The sequence below is a fragment of the Phocoena sinus genome, chromosome 16 (genome assembly GCF_008692025.1).
Source record: "Phocoena sinus isolate mPhoSin1 chromosome 16, mPhoSin1.pri, whole genome shotgun sequence".
In the NCBI taxonomy this organism is placed as follows: Eukaryota; Metazoa; Chordata; class Mammalia; order Artiodactyla; family Phocoenidae; genus Phocoena; species Phocoena sinus.
In genome coordinates this window covers 13,029,010-13,048,624 of record NC_045778.1, presented here as the reverse complement: position 1 = coordinate 13,048,624, position 19,615 = coordinate 13,029,010, and the positions used below count along the sequence as shown (strand labels likewise).

At 46.8% G+C, this 19,615-nt stretch overlaps 1 protein-coding gene across 1 annotated transcript in view; it reads left to right on the top strand.

Annotated features, from left to right (window-relative positions):
* CCDC6 (coiled-coil domain containing 6) overlaps positions 1-19,615 on the top strand; it is a 112,905-nt gene that overhangs the window by 31,892 nt on the left and 61,398 nt on the right. The window lies entirely within an intron of this gene.

The window sequence follows — 19,615 nt, the reverse complement described above, 5'->3', positions numbered from 1 at the left end:
AGAGTTTTTGGCAAATGTTTTGCATCTGTTAATATCTTAAAAATCTTAATGTAATGAAATACAATAATACATCATCTCATGTTGAACTATCCACTTATTCTTGAGATCAACCTTACTAGGTAATATTTTTACTTTTAATACATTACTGCAATCATATTCATTCCGCTAATATTTTAGTCAAGATTTCTGTACATATATTATGCAGAAGTGGCCTTTGGCTTTTTTGTTGTACAGGTTTGGAAGCATGGTCACTTTTGGGTAGCTTTCCTTGATTTATTTATTTTTTTAAATATTTATATAACATGGCAGTTATCTTTATCTTAAAAATTTGGTGGAACTTAACTGTAAAAAAAAAAGAAAAAACCTCTGGCATGGTATCTTTTCCGAATAGGGAAGGCTTTCAGAAATGTCAGAAGCTTTCGTGGTAGGAGAATAGTGGGGGCGGGTAACCTATTCAGTGAGGCAGCTGGGCATGTCACACATCAGTGATGATGCTTTTTAAAACATGGCAGGTGTGTCCACACATTCCTGTCTGTGTGCATGCATGTTGCTCACACACATGGCTTGCCATTGTGAAATTGCTCCTCAAGGCTTTTCAGCAACCACTATTTTTTCAGGATTGCAGAACTTACTTGAGTGTTTTGGTATGAGTAAATAGTACCAAATTATATCCACGTGTCCGTGTTCTTTGCATAATTATCAGACACATTCACAATGCCATTTGGCAGGTCTGGAGTGGTCAGCGCTTTTGGTTTGGTCAGTTTCAGCCAGTTCCGTGCCTCTGTAGGTCTTAAAGTATCAAATTGAGTATAGGGGTTTCTGCCCTCACATGATCTATGTGTTCCTGAAAAATGTTGCATTCTGCAAAATCACACACTACCAATATCAGGGCTTGGGGGAACACCAGCACTGAGGCAGACCACTCACTACGTGGCGTTGTAACTGGAGAACTAGGCAGATGGTTTTTGGTAACTTGGGAGATACAGCTTGGACTTGTGGAGTAGTTTTCAATAGATCAGCAGCTTTCAAATGAGCTGCCAGTGCTTGATGTTGCCACTGTGTGCTCAGAGGGAAAGATAAAACAATTCTTTGTCCTTGGAGTTCACCTGGACAGGAATCTTTGAACTTCTGTGGTTTACTAACCTCTTGCGTGTTCTTCATCACCCCTTATAGTTTGTCCTGTATACACTGCCAAACGTAAAATAGGTAGCTAGTGGGAAGCAGCCGCATAGCACAAGGAGATCAGCTCCGTGCTTTGTGACCGCCTAGAGGGGTGGGATATAGGGAGGGTGGGAGGGAGATGCAAGAGGGAGGAGATATGGGGATATATGTATACATATAGCTGATTCACTTTGTTATAAAGCAGAAACTAACACACCACTGTAAAGCAATTATACTCCAATAAAGTCCATCCCAGGCCTTCCCTGGCTCAGTCATGAAGGAAGCTGTCACAGTCATCCTAGATGAGCAGATCTCCGCCAGATTTGAAGTACGTTTTTCTGGAAGGTAAATACTTATTTATTGCAGAAACTTTGAAAAACAGGCTCACTGTACAAAGACGGTGTCATCAGTGCCATCCCTCAGAAGCCCCTCTGTTGCTGTGGTTTGTGTGCTTCCATCATTTCTCATGCATCCGAGGGTTGGTGTGGATCTTTCCAGCAAGCACAGTTGGGATCGTGTGGTTCATCCCACCCTGTTCTTTTCCTGTTGAATGCATGTGACAGTCGTTGCTTGTTCTTAATTATGGCAGCAGCATAATTATTCCATCGTTAGAATAAACTATCATTTATCGGTGGCTGCTTCTGCAGCAACAAATTACACACATGTAGTGGCTTGGGGCCACATAAGTTTATTATCTTACAGTTTTGTAGAAGTCCAGCACAGGTCTCCCTGAGCTAAAGTCAAGGCGTGGCAGGGCCGCCTTACATTCTGGATGCTCGAGAGGAAAATCCGTTTCTTTGCCTCATCCATCTTGTAGAGGCTGCCTCTGTTCTTTGGCTGGTGGTCCCTCCTCCATCTTCCAAGCCAGCTATGGCAGAACGAGTCCCTCTCACTTGGCCTCACTCTGACCTCCTCTCTGCCTCTAGTTACCGTTTTAAAGGACCCCTGTGATTACATGAACTCATCCAGATATTCCAGGATAATCTTATTTTAAGGTCAGTTGATTAGCAACCTGAATTCCATCTCCTCCCTTAATTCCCCTTTGCCATGTAAGCTATATACTCACAGGCTCTCGGATTTAGGATGTCAGGATCTTTGGGGCGGGATGGGGAGGGGCATTATTCTGCCCATGCGCATCTCCTGGTTGATGAATTAATTGGTTGCTTGTGTTAGTGTGGTTGACAATTCAGTGAACACCTTCATACGTTGATCTCTGGATCTCTGGTTAGTCCATGGACCACCTTTCTGTAAATGGAATATTTCAAAGTGATCATTTTCATATGCTTGACAGAAAAAAATGATCAAAGTACTGAAACTCCAGTCTTGGTTGGGTAGGAGAACAGGAGGCAAGTTTAGTGCCAAAGAGAAAATTTCAGAACCCAGAGGAGATCATTTTGTCCCTCTGTTGCATCCCAGTTAGAGTGTATGGTTGTTACTCATTAGAGCGTTATTTATTCCCTGTGGCTTCTGATGTATGTAACATGCGTTTCTTTGGTATCTGTTTGCTGGATGAACGAGTAAGGAAGATACACACACATGCACGCATACACGCTTCACCATTAAACTCCTTCTTTCACTCTGTTTCTTTTCCAGTATTAAATCTTAGTAGATAATCAATCTGACTTACTAGCCATGGTTAATTTTGCAGCATTTTGGATGTTGACATTGTTTTGTGATTAAATGTAATACTGCCTAGACATCACTGAAATGGGGGACATTGATTCTCACATTGAGCATTTAAGATGTACTTGGATAGTTTTAACTGTTCTGTCTTGCTAATTTTTTTTGTTTATAAATTTATTTTATTTTTGGCTGCATTGGGTCTTTGTTGCTGTGTGCGGGCTTCCTCTAGTTGCAGCGAGCGGGGGCTGCTTTTCGTTGCGATGCGTGGGCTTCTCATCGGGTGGCCTCTCTTGTTGCAGAGCACGGGGCTCTAGGCGCGCATGCTCCAGTAGTTGCGGCACTCAGGCTCAGTAGTTGTGGTTCCCGGGCTCTAGAGCGCAGGCTCAGTAGTTGTGGCGCATGGGCTCAGTTGCTCCGCGGCATGTGGGATATTCCCGGGTCAGGGCTTGAACCCATGTCCCCTGCATTGGCAGGCAGATTCCTAACCACCGCGCCACCAGGGAAGACCCCCGTCTTGCTAATTTTAAAGGCTAAGCATGTGTCCTGTGTTCTCTGTCTTTCTCCTTCCTTCCTTTTTCTTTTTTAATACAAAAAGTTTATTATAAAATCTTCACAGATTTATATAAATACCAGTTGCCAGAAAGAGTGAATGAAACTGAGAGTTACTTTGGAATAAGCAGATGACGCTTGAAATGACTGTTCTGCAGTCCCTTATCCATGGGGCCAGATATGTTTGAGAATTAAGGGTTTTGGGTCGGGGGATGGGGGTGTATGCGCCTCCCAGGGCTTCCGTAACAAAGCACCGCAAGCTTGGTGGCGTAAAACAGCAGAAGTTTATTCTCTCACAGTTCTGGAGGCTAAAGGTCTGAAATCAAGGCGTTGGCAGGCCCGTGCTCACCGGGAAGCCTTGAGGGGAGGATCCTTCCTTGCCTCTGCCAGCTTCCGGCAGTTCCAGGCGTTCCTGGGCTTGCAGCTGCAGCGTTTCAGTCTCTGCCTCTGCCTCTGCAGTCACATGGCATTGTCCCTGTGTGTCTGTTTCCCCTTCTTATAAGGACACCAGTCATATTGGATTAGGGCCCATCTTAATGACCTCATCTTCATTTGATTCCATCTGCAGAGGCCCTACTTCCAAATAAGGCCACATCCACGGGCACTGTTGGGGTTAGGACTTCAACATATCTTTTGATGGGGGAGACACACACATTTGAACCCATAACTGGGTGGGGTGTGGGAAGGTCGTACCGAGCACAGGCATGTGTAACACAGCACCTCCGCTGGGTTGGAGCAGCAGCCCATCAGACGCACAGGCAGCCACCCTAAGGCTGGTACTAGAGCTGCAGACAGCCTCAGGTCCTTTCAGATCAGGCTTTGCCACCACCTGAACGCCGGCCAGGCTGGTTGGCTTCCCGCCAGATGGCTGCAGCTTTCGGTTTTCAGAATCTCTTGGATTTGGAGTTGTGTTTAAAGGATTGAGGACCTGTGTGAGCCAGGTTTTCACCTTGATTCCTAACAGCCAGGTAGTGAGCTTTCTTGGCAGTTCTGTCGGGAGAATTGCTGCACAAATACTGTCTAATGTTGCTGTCTTCTTCTTTTTCCCTATCTAAGGCAGTTCCTCAGCCCTGGGTATCAAGGAGCTGAAGTACTTTGACCCCCACATCCTCACGTCCAACCAGAATAGAAACTTTGTTCTGAAAGTTAAACCCTTGCTCCAGGTTAAAACTTCTCTCCCTCCTCCCTGAGCATCTCCAGACACCAACAACCCCCAAGTCACAAAGCCAGTCTTCTGCTTAACCAAAGCATTGTGCCTTTCCCCTCTTCGAAGGGGTTGGCGTCCACAGAAAGTCAGCATAGAAGCCAAACCCCTAGACACCTTGGAGCAAGCAGAGTGTGAGTGGAAAGTCGATTGGCTACCATCTCCTCACCTGCAACTGTACAGGAAACAGACTCAGCTTTGTAGCTGCCAAAGTAGGAAGCGGTTTGCTTACATCCCCACATCTAGACTGCATATGGAAACCTGCTGGAAGGAATATCCAGCCAGAACAGTATTAGACATTGTTGAAGCATGTTCATTGTAACAGTCCTTATGGCAGAAGTATTGGGAGCATCTGGGATGTCAGGGAGATGCCCATCAGTGGGATAGGACATTCGTGACATTAAAAATTATTAGAGGAACATTTAGTCACAGAGAATTCTTACAATATAGTAAGTGAGGTGAAAGGATACAGTTTACCTGTAATGGGAACCAGTTTTGTCAAATATGTAAACATAGGGTCTAGAAAGCATGGATAACAATGTTGGCAGTGTTTTTGCTAATAGACTACTTATTTGCTTTGTACTTGGGAGTTTTCTACTTTTCTGTAATCTCTTTTCCTTTTTTTTTCCCCTTCCTCCCTTCCTCCCCTCTAAGTCCTTTGGTCTAGGGGCCTGTTACTTTGTAACAGATAACTGTATTCTCTTATATTAAGTCCCAGCACTTGCCCTCATTGCTGCCAGTTATCAGCTGAGTTTGGGGGATGCCATAGGGGTTACTGTTCCAAGCCGGGTAGGATGCCCAGCACCCCCAGGGCAGGATGGTGATGAGGGAAGAGGGATATTTGGCTCTGCTTCTCGCTTCCCTACTGACCAGCCCAATTGCTTGGCCTCAGTTCCTCCAATGACAACAGGTTTTCCCTAGAGTCCCTCTTGAGTAGATGACTGGTTTTTCTCAGCTGCTGTGTCATAAGGGATTGTCTCACATTTTACAGAGTGGGGAGTGTAGGCTTAGGGGAGAAGGAAGTTTGCTGAGGTTCATTAAACATTAACAGCAAATGGGCCCCCAGGGCCAGAGCTGAGGTCTCCCCAGGGCTGCTGCAGTGTCCGTCCCTCTGCTGCCGGTTGGAACCCCTGGGGCCCACCCCTCGGAGCTGGCCCAGTGTGCCGGGAGAGGGGCTGAGCATCAGTAGTTTAACTCCCACTCCCACCCTGTTTTTGTTTTTTTTCCCTGTGAATAGAGGACGTTCAATATTTCTGTGCTGGTCAAACAGAACGCAGGTGGGGAATACATAGGGGAGGGGTGCCTTGTGAAGGGGATTATGTGGGGCTTTCCTGGGAAATAGTCCAAGGAGTCTTCTCAGCAAAGGGGCCTGGCCTGGGGTGTCATAAGCATCACACACACCCAGTCCTTGGCCTTAAGTTGGGGTCCCGCATAGGGGGTCTGTGGAGAGTCTCACTTTTTTTCCAGCTCCTTTGCTGGAATCCACACTCCCAGTGCGATGGGGGACTTGGTCCTGGAGAAAGGGGTCTGGAGAGTCCCCAGTACGCAGCCCAGGGTTGGAAAGAGGGCTCTCGTGCCCACCGCCCAAGGGGCTGAGGACCCCGCGGGGTGCTGAGGGCTGCCCATCTCCTCCCCTCTGCCTGCTTTCCTTCCCCCAGGCCGGGCAAGAGCAGAGGGGAGGTGAGCAGGCCCGCCAACCTCTACTGTCCCAGGGTCCTCAGGGTGTGGTGGAGGGAGGGTGGAGAGAGAGGGTCTAGGCCACCAGCAGACACTGTAAACTTTGGTTTAAAACAATAACTGAAGTTGGGGAGGGCTTCCAGCCTGGGGCCGGGATGGGAAGCTGGTTGAGCAGGGGGTACGGGAGGCGACAAAGGAAAAAGCCAACAAAACGTTTTGGTTTTTGCTTCCGGCATAAGAAAGGTCTTTGGTCATCTGTGTGAGCGGGGGTCGGGGAAGGGGTGCTGAGGGCGGGTAAGGGAAGACGGCGGTGGGGCACCTGAAGGCTGGGGTGGGAGTCCTGTCGGGTCCCAGCAGCCGCTGTGTTCATCCCACCTGCCCCTCAAGCCTGCTTTCAGCCTGGCCTTTCCCCGGGACACAGGCAGGTGCTTCCCCCAGCCCTGGCACCCCGTGGGGCCCCAACTCCAGCCTCAAGGGCAGCTCGGCCGCCTTCAGCGGCTGCACCTCCACGAGTGCACCGGCCACAGGTCTCTTCCTCTGCTCCCGGGCGGGGGGCAGCACCCAGCAAATCGGGGTGGAGGCCCAGCTCAGCCTGCGGGGAGTCCCGGAAGCAGGCAGCCCTGCTCCCACGGACCCCCCCCAGGGCACTCCGCTTGTCCCCCTCACCAGCTGTGGCTTTTGAATGGGCACGGCTGAGGGGGCAGGTTTTTCCTGGGGCTGCTCTAGGCAGGTTTTTCCAGGGCCGGGTAGGAGAGGGGGTGGAGTTGTTTCTTCACAGTGCAGACAAGAAGGTGGAAGGGAGCACAGACTGCCCACCCCGCTTTTTAAAATGAGTATTAGGTGTTGCAGGTGCAGTCTTGGTACTGGATCTTGGAAATCCTTTGCCTACAAGGCAGTCCCTCCCGGGTGTGTGTGTGTGTGTGTGTGTACACGTGAGTGTGTGTACACACATAGAAATGCAAGGTGAGTATTCATTTTTATAGTACTTGAGTGCCTAGTCTGTACAAGGCAATGCTGTCTGCCTTGTGGATGTCGTATGACAAATTAGTCACTTAACTCCGGAGGCATTGTTAACATTTCTGGAGTGCAGTTCTATTAATTTTTAAATACTTATGATGGTTTAGATGCTTGATACTTACATACATTTATATAATATAGTAAACTTTTATAATTTATATTTATTATTAAATAAATGCGTTTTATATACCCTTGTTAAATAAAACTTCATTTGTGGTGGGATCATAATACACATGCTCTAGGCTTTTGCCTTTTTAATTTGCTACATCTTGGGGGAGCTTTTCTTTTCTAGATCTGCCTCTCCTCTTGTACTGATGAGTTTTCATTTCAGGAATTGTATTAGTTAAAGTAGATGCTGAACTGCTGAAAGGGAGACACCAATCTGCCTCTCCTCTTGTACTGATGAGTTTTCATTTCAGGAATTGTATTAGTTAAAGTAGATGCTGAACTGCTGAAAGGGAGACACCAAAACCCAGTGGCTTCGAGTTTCTTTGCACCCACTTAACAGCCCGGGGTTCGGTGAGGTTGTTCACTGGCCAGGGGGTAGCCCTGGCCCCTGGTGTGGGAGCTGGTTCCTGACCACTAGGTCTGCTTCCAGCCTGTGGGGATGCAGGAATGAGCCTGGATGACACCCGCTTCCTTTTTTTTTTTTTTTTTTTTTTTTGTGGTACGCGGGCCTCTCACTGCTGTGGCCTCTCCCGCTGCGGAGCACAGGCTCCGGACGAGCAGGCTCAGCGGCCATGGCTCATGGGCCCAGCCACTCCGCGGCATGTGGGATCTTCCCGGACCGGGGCACGAACCCGCGTCCCGAACCCGCGTCCCCTGCATTGGCGGGCAGACTCTCAACCACTGTGCCACCAGGGAAGCCCCCTGCTTCCTTTTTAAAGAAAGATGTGACTCCTGAGTTGTTGCCTGTCACTTCCATTCGCCTCCTGCTGACCAGAAATTAGTCTCATGGCAGCACCTAGCTGGCGGAGAGGCTGGGAGATGTAGTCCAGTGGGTGGACATGTGTCCATCTAGGACGTGGGAGGGTCCTTTTAGCACAAGGAGGAAGGAGTAAGTTAATGCTGGGGGTCCATCACTCACCGTCTGCTGAGCTCGAGCATTGGCCAGCAGTGGTGACAGGCTGGCAGGAGGCAAGTTAGAGCTGCCGAGTACCGGGCTGTGATTTGGCAGTGACAGTGTCTGTGAAAGCAGACGTCGGGGTGTGAAAGGTTCTGAAGGGTCTGGAATGACCGGACTCTGAGTTCCTCCAAGAGCAGTGATAGTGCCTCCGTCATGTTTTCTGTCATGCGAACCCTACTTAATGCTTTGACCATCCGCTAGCCAGCAGAGGAGGGGAGGGAGAAAAGGTCCAGAGATTAAGAGAAGGTTTTTTCCCTCATCTTAGCCTGCGCCTCTTGGCGCAGCGTTTGCGCGCTTGCCCTATGCCAGGTGCGGTTCTGGGCTCTGAGGCCGCATCAGTCCCCAGCAGACCCAGCTCTGCCCCCTAAGCCCACATTCTGGTGAGGTGTGGCAGGTGGCAAACAAGAAAGGGGATGAAAAAATTCCAGTAGCAGCAGATGCTCTGATGAAAAGAAAGCAAGGTCCTGTGATGGCAAGCAACTGGGGGCTGACTTTAGGTTGGGTGCAGGGATGACCCCTTTGGGGAGGTGGGAGATGACAGGTAGCCAGCCTGTGTGGCAGAGGGTCTAGCTAGTGCCCGAGTCCCACCACAGGAATTGTGAGCATGGCGTATGTGGGAGCAGATTTGCTGGTGTGGCCCGAGCACCGTGAGCTTGTCTGGGAGAGGCAGGCGGGGGCTGCATCACGGGAGGGCTGGCGGATTATGGGAGGGAATCGCTATTCCTGAGGATGGCGAGAAGCCTTTGGAGGGCTTGAAGCAGGGCAGTGAAGTGATCAGTTTTCTGCCTCTAAAAACACTATGGATGTAGGATGGAGCGTAGATTGTATGAAAGGAAGAGTGGAAGAATCAGCAGGGCCAGCTAGGCGGCTGTTGGAAACCTGAAGAGAGGTGGTGGCGGCTAGACCAAAGAAGAAGAGAACGGAACATTCTGGATCTGTTTCAGTTAGAAACGGGACTTTCTGGTGGATTGAATGGGCACAAGGCAGCGAAGGAGAGAAAAACCAAGGTTCACTCGAGATGTGTTGGGGATTGGTTGTTTGAGGTGCCTTTATGATCTCCAGTGGGAGCTGGTGAGTAGGGAGTCGATTAAGAGTCTAGAGATCTGGGGAGATTTGTCTGGCTAAGTGGTCTCAGGTCCATCTTAGGTTGCACTTAAATTCCAGACTTTGGGTTATAGCTTGTACCACTCCACTCTGGAAGAAACCAGGCACAAGCTTCCAAGAGTGCTCTCCCAGTAGAGTCATCTAGGATGTACTTAATTCCCCCAGCAACAAGTTTTGACAGCACATGTGAAATGCTGTCTACCAGGGAAGCTCATTAGAGACACAGACCCAGACTCTTTAACTGGGGACTGGTCCTGTAGGCACCCTCTGCTTAACATGTACCAAAATTTTAGACTCCTAAAGGAAAGCAGGTGTTCATCACAAACCATTTTGTTTGTAAAGTTTTGACACAGTGAGCCACTTTTATCAGGGTGGTGGGAACCCTTCCCAAATCCAAGTGCTGAGTCACCAACCAAGGGCCGCCTTGTAAACAGGCTTTCAAAGGATAGAAGCTCGACCTGCTACATTAACTCTTTTCTACACATGCAGAGTGTGACTTTCCTTATTCTGCAGTAGACTTAAATCCATATCCTCACTGACCTGCCTAAGGCAGACCTGTTTTCCTGGGCTCTTTTTTTTTTTTTTTCGCGGTACGCGGGCCTCTCACTGTTGTGGCCTCTCCCGCTGCCGGAGCACAGGCTCCGGACGCGCAGGCTCAGCGGCCGTGGCTCAAGGGCGCAGCCGCTCCGCGGCATGTGGGATCTTCCCGGACCGGGGCATGAACCCATGTCCCCTGCATCGGCAGGTGGACTCCCAACCACTGCGCCACCAGGGAAACCCTCCCTGGGCTCTTTGACATGTCTCTCCTTACCCCCCGACAGCTACACCTTTATTCACTGTCTGAAGGAGAGGGGGAAAAGAACTTGCTGTCAACACACAGGAATGATACATACACGTACACATATGATGTGTGTGCCACCAGGAAATATGTGGTCTCCTTCTTGTAGCAGCAATGGTAGCAGTAGCAAAAAGTGGCTCTTTTGCAGTTCTTAAAGATTATCTGTCATTCACCTAACGTTTACTTACTTTGTTCAGGCAGGGAAATTACGGGGTATCTCCTTGCAAAGATGAACTGCTTTGTCATGCTCAGTCACTGTGTGACAGCACAGATGATGTTGGCTTTACTAGCAAGTTAGTGGGTTTGGCTTCTGGAGCTTGGTTCTACAGCCCTTGTCCCAGGGGAAGACGTTGTTCCTGGATGGTGGGGTAGGACGTAGAAGAGCTAGGCACTCTGGAACCAGTCCAGGGTGGAAGATTGTAGCCCTGGTATTTAGTAGCTTGGATGCTTGGGCAAGTTGCTTTACCATGCTCAGCCCCTGTTTCCCCGTATATGAGATGGGGCTAAAATGTGTGGAGCCAATGTGTGGATGAAATGAGGGCCCATATGGAAGAGGCTGCTACAGTGCCAGAAGTATAATCAATTCTTTAACGTTGACTGCCTTTATCATTTATTATAAGAAGAGAGTCCAAAGAGTTAAATATGCATTTATAAATAAATATATACACACACACACATAATATAAAGTTTGTATATTTGTATACGATTACGCTCCTCATTATTCAACAGGTGTATGAGTGCTTATGTGCCAGACCGTTTCTTCTGTTACCGTAGTGGATACAATACTTAGCTTTTTCTTCTGTGCATCTTAATCTCATTTTTTTTTTTTTTGTGGTACGCGGGCCTCTCACTGTTGTGGCCTCTCCCATCGCGGAGCACAGGCTCCGGATGCGCAGGCTCAGAGGCCATGGCTCACGGGCCCAGCGGCTCCGCGGCATGTGGGAGCCTCCCGGACCGGGGCACGAACCCATGTCCCCTGCATCGGCAGGCGGACTCTCAACCACTGCGCCACCAGGGAAGCCCTTTTAATCTCATTTTAAATCCCTTGGTTCTTCAGGCTATTTTATAGAGCCAAGACCATTCCAAGGCCAGTTGCTAAATGTATGGATTAAGATGTTACTTTTCTTTAATTGCTAGAAGGATTATATACCCCTTCAGGGCGGGGACAATGTCTGTTATTCACTGCCATGTCCACACAGCGGTTACCGTGTACGAGATACTCTGTCATGCGTGTTGAATTAAATTTAAAAAATCTAACGACTGTAGTTTGCTCTTACTTGTCAGCGGTTCTGGTTGGGAACTTATTATTGGGGGAAGGGGGAGCATATGGGAGCGATGTCTCTGGGAGTAGCAATGAGGCTGACCCCTACCGTGTCAGAAACAGTGGGGATGTGGTTAGAAGGACACGTTTCCTGATATAGGGAAGCTTCAAGTTAGGCATATGACGAATGGTGCGTGACCAGTGTTCAATCTGGAATCATTCATTCGCAGTCAGCTTTACCTTCAGGGTGAAATTGACTGCCGGTGAGTTCATTCTTTGCTCGAATTTTGTTTTGTTTTGTCGTTTTTCATTTCCTTCACCATTTCTCATTTTGGGGGACTGTACCTTGTATGAGGGGAAGAGTGGAGGAGGGGCGGATCCCTCAGTCTTTCTGTCCGGAATTGGCCTGCCTTCCTGTTCCATAGAGGTCACTTGCCCACAGCTCCCCCTATTGATTCTTTGGCGTAGAGCTTGCCTGACTCTGCACAGGTGGCAACAGAGGAGCAACACGCATTTCCCAAGAGCTGTAGACACTTCATATCCCTGTTCTCCGGGTCTCCGTCACTGCCCCGGCGCCAGGTTGAGAAACCTCAGGGTGTTTGGGTGGAGGTAGATGTATGGAGAGTGTGGCATTGGTGGTTTACTTGTGAAAGAAAATGATAGAGACCTCAGTTTGTTTGTATTTTAAAATTAATTAATTAATTAGGCTGCGTCAGGTCTTAGTTGCAGCACGAGGGATCTCTCTTGCGGTGCACTGGTCTCTCTCTAGTTGTGGCCTGCGGGCTTAGCTGCTCTGCGGCATGTGGGGTGTTAGTTCCCCGACCACGGATCGAACCCGTGTCCCATGCACTGGAAGGTGGATTCTTAACCACTGGACCACCAGGGAAGCCCGAAGACCTGTTTTAAAGACACATATTCCAAGAGCAATGCATAACTTCCCCCATGGCTTTTGAGCCAAAATAACCCCTGGAGATTATTTACCTGTTGAATGTTACCTGTTTCCGTGGAGCTCTTTATTTTTTTATTATTATTATTTTTAATGTATTTATTTTTGGCTGCGTTGGGTCTTCGTTGCTGCGCATGGGCTTGGCTTTCTCTAGTTGCGGTGAGCGGGGGCTACTCTTCGTTGCAGTGTGCGGGCTTCTCATTGCGGTGGCTTCACTTGTTGCGGAGCACAGGCTCTAGGGACATGGGCTTTAGTAGTTGCAGCACGCAGGCTCAGTAGTTGCGGCTCATGGGCTCTAGAGCGCAGGCTCAGTAGTTGTGACGCACAGGCTTAGTTGCTCTGCGGCATGTGGGATCTTCCCGGATCAGGGCTCGAACCCATGTCCCCTGCACTGGCAGGCGGATTCTTAACCACTTTGCCACCACGGAAGCCCCGTGGAGCTCTTTAAATGTATTAAAAGAAAAGCCTTCAACGCAGACGTAGAGAATGGACTTGAGGACACGAGGAGGGGGAAGGGTAAGCAGAGACGAAGTGAGAGAGTAGCATTGACATGTATACACTACCTAAGGTAAAGTAGATAGCTAGTGGGAAGCAGCTGCATAGCACAGGGAGATCAGCTCAGTGCTTTGTGACCACCTAGCGGGGTGGGATAGGGAGGGTGGGAGGGAGATGCAAGAGGGAGGAGATATGGGGAGATATATATACGTATAGCTGATTCACTTTGTTATACAGCAGCAACTAACACAATACTGCAAAGCAACTATACTCCAATAAAGACGTTAAAAAAAAAAAAGGAAAGCCTTCAGTTAATTTTTTTTTTTAATCAACGTGAAGATCATGTATTTAAGTTAATCAGTGATGTGAATCATAAACACACAACACTGATGTGGTCCTTTCTCCCTTTGCATTTCTATCCATATATCTCTGCATCTGTCTAGTTTGTGAGCCCTGTTCTTACAAATCTGTGTGGCTTGAGACAGGCACCGATATTTTTTGTCTGATCTCTTTTTACTTATTGCTGATAGATCTGAGATTACCCATGATAGTACTGCAGGACCCATTCCTGTGTTTTTAATTGGGAAAATGGGCTGTTACTGCGCCAGGAGACTACATTCTCTAGTGCTGTCAGCAAGAGAGGAATGGAGTTTAGAGAACAAGTATATCATGTAAGCTTAACAAGAAAAAAGCTTCTGACTGTACTGAATTTGGTGGTCATTACCAGTGCAGGTAGTCCTCCCACTTAGATCTGACTGCACACACGAACCAAATTCTAGAGTTGCTCCTTTCTCGTTCGGATCTGTTACCGAAAAACTTTGAGAGATTTTAGGAAATCTGTGCCTTCGAAAGAAGGGAAGAAGCTTTGAAAAAGGGAAGTATTCTGGTTGAGTGTGGTCACTTGAAAATCACCAGCACAGTATTTGACTGTTCCTCCCATTAAGACATGGAGTCTATTTGAATCTATTTCCTACCCCTTGATCGTGGATCATCTAGCTCAGCTGAACCTCCAGCTGAATGCAGCCTTGGGAGTGAGCGCCATGAAACCAACCAAGGAGTCACCCACCCGTCAACCTATAGAATAATGACAAATAATACTTATGGCCTGTTACATGGCAGTAGGTAACTGATAGAACGAACTTGTTCTGAATGAAGATACTCAGGCAGGGATCCTATTATGTCCTCCTGTCTTCTCAGAAAAAAAAAAAAGAATCAGGGTTAGGCAAAAAGTCTTTCACATTTTAGTATAATTTAGCAATCAATATGATTGCTTTCTTCAGCAAAGAAAGGGCTGCTGGGTGCTCACAGCTTTGTTTTGTAATGGAAAGAAGGTCGCTGATTTGGGGGCATGATTCATTTTGGGGAAAGGGTTGTTGGGGAGTTATACTGGAGTGGGGACCTAACAGCAGTTTGAGTATACTATGGATCTGGTGACTGTTGCAGTAGGGGATAAAGAATTTTGAGAGGAAGAATGAGAAAATACCAAAGAACCTGTTTGAAAACTGTCTTGAACAAGCAGTCTGTTGCTAAAGAAGGGGCAAGGGTGTGAGCATTGTGCTATACCCCCAAAGCTGAAGTTGGTGTAACGGCGAGAGACTCGGAAGCCAGATAGGGTTGGCAGATTCGGCAAAAACAGACACAGGATGAGGAGTTGCGTTTATTTATTTATTTTTGGCTGCGCCCTGAGGCTTTTGGGATCTTAGTTCCCCGACCAGTGACTGAACTCAGGCCCTGGCAGTGAAAGCACCGAGTCCTAACCAGTGGACCGCCAGGGAATTCCCTCAGGTCTTTCATTAGATTAGTTACGGGGTATTCTCAGATTTGCATATGTTTGTGGAGTTGAAGCCACCATCTCTTCAAATATGCTCCCTCCCTCTTTCTCTACCGTTACTCATCCTAGTCTTTAGTTAGTTGTGTGTTACAACTTTTCATTTTCCATGCTGAGTCGATTGATGTCTTTCACATTTGTGATCCTCTTGTTTCCTTGTGCATGTTTTAGATAAAATTATTTTATAGTTTGTGAGAATTTGAATGTCTGAAGCCTTTGCTTATCGTGAGGATAGGGTAGTTAGTGTCTGTGCGTGGAATCGTAATCAGATAGTTTCTGTTAACTGATGCATAGCGGTTTGTGTCCCTGATGTGTGGTTTTTGTTTGGGAACTCAACCTGGGGCCCTTCCACCTTTACCTTCGCTATTTCACTTGGCCATTTGTTGCTAGACATCTTTTTATGACGGTACATACAAACCATATTTTTTAAAAAAATGGTTCCACTATGTTCCCCCCCGCCCCGTGGATGTGCCATAATTCTGTCCATTTCTCCTTTTAGCTAAGTGGAGATTCTGTAAGATTTCACTGATTTCTCATGAATCATCCTGTACATGCCCCCTCCTCAAGCTTTTTTGTAAATATCTCTTGAGTGCTTACTCATGCGAGGTACTACATAAGCTCTTGATGTGAATTATGTTACTTTATCTTCATAACCAACTCAGAAGGAGGTGCCATTATTTTCACTTTACAGAGGAGAAAGCAATGGCTCAGAGAGGTCCTATGGCTTCCCTGAGGGTCACACAGCTGGAGGTGGCCGTAGGCACCCTGCAAACCAGGCAGCCTGACCCCAGAGTCTGATGGTGTACATGCACATCAGACACATGCCCCCGCCAGTGACATTATTCAGAGTTTGGCCTGTGGACCTGTACTCTTTGTCACCGAGAGATAAGTTCTTAATCCATAATCCATGCAGACATTTAGCAGCTTCTCTAGCAATTTCTCCTTGCTCTGTATCCAAGCAAGTGACCAGTGGACTTATCTTCCTGAGCCAGGCGTGGACCAGTTTGGGTGTTGTTGAATTCATGGGACGAGGCATGTCTGTGGAGCTGTGTTCTCGTCATGTCTAATAGGACATGCACAGAGGGATGCGTTGTCCCCTGCAGATTGGTGGTGAGGACGCGGTCTTTCACTGAAGCTGGTTTGAGAGGCACTGTAGCTTGATGAAGCTCGGTAACCTTTAGGGTCCTTTTTAACATCAAGATTCTCTTGTCCTGAAAGTCACCCTTTGTTGCCGTTTGAGCTCTTGCCCTCCAGTCCTGGAACAGTGGCCTGGGCGTAGTGTCTGGGGCAGAACAGCCCAGTTGTGAGGGCTAATCATGATTCTTTTCTGGCTCCTGGGTACTTAGTGATTTGCTGGCAATACTGGAAGGAAATAAATAATATAAGTGCCTTCGTCCATCAGCTATTAATTGCTTTTACTGCGGGCTGGTACGCAGTGTGAAGGAAGCACAAAATTACCTGGTGCTTTCATAGACTAAATAGAGAGTTGTAATACTTAGGCGTGTAATTGACATCACCTCCCTAGTCCTTTTTTTTAAGTCACATTTTTGCTGTTTTATTTCCCTAGTTCTTCTAATAGAAGAAACGTAGGTGTGCACTTTGGGCTTGTCACATGTATCACTTGTCACCCACCCCTGCAGTACTGGCACTTAAAGTGTTAGCCAGTGCAGGACCACTGCACCATAATGGTTTGTGCTGATAAACCCATGGGTATGACCGATGTTCAAGCGAGTCCTATAAGAGGTGCCAGCCATCAGTCATGAGCTCTACTGAACGCCAAGCATCTCCCAGAACAATTGATACGGGCAGTGATGCACCTAATAAATATGACAGCAGAGAAAAGAACCGAGTGTTACTCGGTCGCCCTGGTGGTTTCTGCTATCCTGACAGTTTGGTTTCAGATGCTGTTTCGAACTGATGTGTTAAGATGATTAAAATTTGTACTGTAAGTGACTGAGCAACAGGATAATAAATTTAAATAATTAGAAGAATACATTTAAATAGGTTCCTAAATTTAAGGAATTAAAATAATAAATAGAGCCTGCCTGGATTCTTAAGCATTAGAGCTTCAAGGTATCTTATTATTTATTATGATTTTTGGTTATTAAAGCAAGTCAGCATTCAACTTAAAAGTAATTTTTTAAAACAAATGCAAATGTGTTGTCTTGGTAGGCACTTGAACTTTCTCTTGATTATATCCTTTACCCATGCCTGCTCTGAAATAGATAGTGCCTATATTTTTTTGCTTTGGAAACTGTCCTTTTTTTTTTTTTATTCTTGACAGATGATGAGTTGCATCATTTTACATAATTTTGGTCTTGGTACTTGAATTTTCAGCAGTGCTATTGTTGAGAGAGTTTGAATTCTCCTTTCTGTACTAACCCCTGATCTCCAAAATACCACTGATAAAGAACGGAAGCACTAAACAATCACATGGGAATCTCCTGTCAAATTTGTGCCCCAGTCGTGAGAGCAGTGGGTGAGAATGATTTCCTTATCAGAAAATTGTGCCCACCTAGAGTATGGTTGCCTCAATATGTGGTGACTCAAGTGAAAAGAATTTTTTCTGAGAGAGAGAGAGAGAGAGAGAGAGAGAGAGAGAGAGTGTGTGTGTGTGTGTGTTTCCCAGAGGACTTGGTAAATTGCTCCTGTCTCTCCCGTGCTCTCCCTTTCCTTTTTTTTTTTTTTTAATTGGACTCTTGGAGGATGGGGGAAGAGTGATGGAGACTTGCTTTGTACTCTAGTCCTCACGTCACACGTTGAGTGATCCCTGCTGGGTGAGGGTCAAAGTAGCAGACACCGATAAGTGAATAAGGTTATACCAACATTCACTCTGCTTCTGAACATAGCAGTTAGAACCTTATTGAACATGAAAATATAATCATATTTTTAATTGAACTGTAGTTACTGTGTAATATTATATAAGTTGCAGGTGTACAGTATAGTAACTCACAATTTTAAAAAGTTATACTCCATTTATAGTTATTAGAAAATATTGGCTATATTCCCCATGTTGTACAATATATCCTTGTAGCTTATTTTATGTCTAATTGTTTGTACCTGTTACTTCCCTACTCCTCTAACGCCCCTTCCCCCTTTCCCTCACCCCACTGGTAACCACTAGTTTGTTCTCTATATCTCTAATCACAGGTTTTTAAAAATTTCCCCCCAGATTTTCCCAATCTTCAACTCTACAAACGTATGTAAAACAAAGAGTTCCTAAGTTTTTGCTTCACATTTTCTTTTGAGAGTTTATGGAATTATAGGCAAACCTTGATTTTAAATTTTAAAATAAATTTTAGCTTTGGAAATATAGTTTTATTTTTGAATTTGTTTAGGTTTGCTGATTTTAAAGCATTGCAGATAAAAGGGAAATAGATTGATAAAACTGATGAGATTCCATGTTAGCCTGTTTTATCTTTGCTCTGTCTACCTGCCTGACCCCTAGTTCCTTGCAAATGGCACGTGGCCTGTTTTGCCGTTGTCTACCTAGCTCTTGGCTTGGGGGAAATAAATTGGAAAGGTAATTTGTTTTATGGCCTGAATAAAAAGGCCTGTTTTGGAGTTTAGGGGAAGAAAAAGCCAGGATTTAAGATTAAGATTGAGAAGATAATGCACAAAGAATGGGAAGAAAGCTGCAGGGAGAATTCCAGATGGATGCTTCCTGCTTGTCTGTGATGCATGGTGCCTACTCTGGTTCTTAGTACACTAGAGCTGGTCTTTTAAAGATTTAATTTTTTAATTTATTTTTGGCTGCATTGGGTCTTCGTTGCTGTGCTTGGGCTTTCTCTAGTTGCAGCAGGCAGGAGCTACTCTTCGTTGTGGTGCGCGGGCTTCTCATTGCAGTGGCTTCTCTTGTTGCAGAGCACAGGCTCTAGGCGCGGGGGCTTCAGTAGTTGTGGCTCGCGGGCTCTAGAGCGCAGGCTCCGTAGTTGTGGTGCATGAGCTTCGTTGCTCCAAGGCATGTGGGCTCTTCCCAGACCAGGGCTCAAACCCGTGTCCCCTGCATTGGCAGGCGGATCCCTAACCACTGCGCCACCAGGGAAGCCCCTGGAGCTGGTCTTTTAACCAATTTTCTCTGGGGCTGTATTGGATAGGGCACTTTGTCTTTTGTCCTCATTTACGTGTTAATTTCTAACAGTGCCCCGTGACCAGTTGGAAAAAGGGTGAACTGGGGTTTTATGTTTCAGGGGCCTCGAGTCTTGCCCTTCAGATGTGTGGTTTTTCTCTGGGATGACAGTGGGAGGCAGAGTGACAGTCCCCGTGCTTAAACGTTAGCAAAATGAAGCCCTGAACAAAATCTGTGCCCGGCCTGCTTAACCCCTCGTTAAGCTAGAGAGGCTTTAACTAGCTTCCACAGAACAGTTCCTCACACTGGTGGTGGGTCCTGAGAGTGGAGTTTTCTATAAATGGGCTTTGCCTAGAAATAAGTGGCTACTCTAAAGTGGTGAAGAATTTTGTTGGCTAAAGCTCGAGTCTCTCACAACCATCACTCATTTTGGAAGGCACTTTCAGAGCAGATCTAGCTCGAACATCGCCCTCTCTGAATCCTTTTTATTTTATTTATTTTATTTTTTGGCCGGGCTGCAAGGCATGTTTGTGGGACCTTAGTTCCCTGACCAGGGATCGAACCCACGCTTCCTGCAGTGGACGCGTGGAGTCTCAACCACTGGATCACCAGGGAAGTCCTCCCGATCCTTTTTATAATAAATTTGCTACTTTCCCTGGGAAGAATTGCAAAGCAAACCCAATGCTCTGTGAAATACAGGACCCTGTTAATTATTAG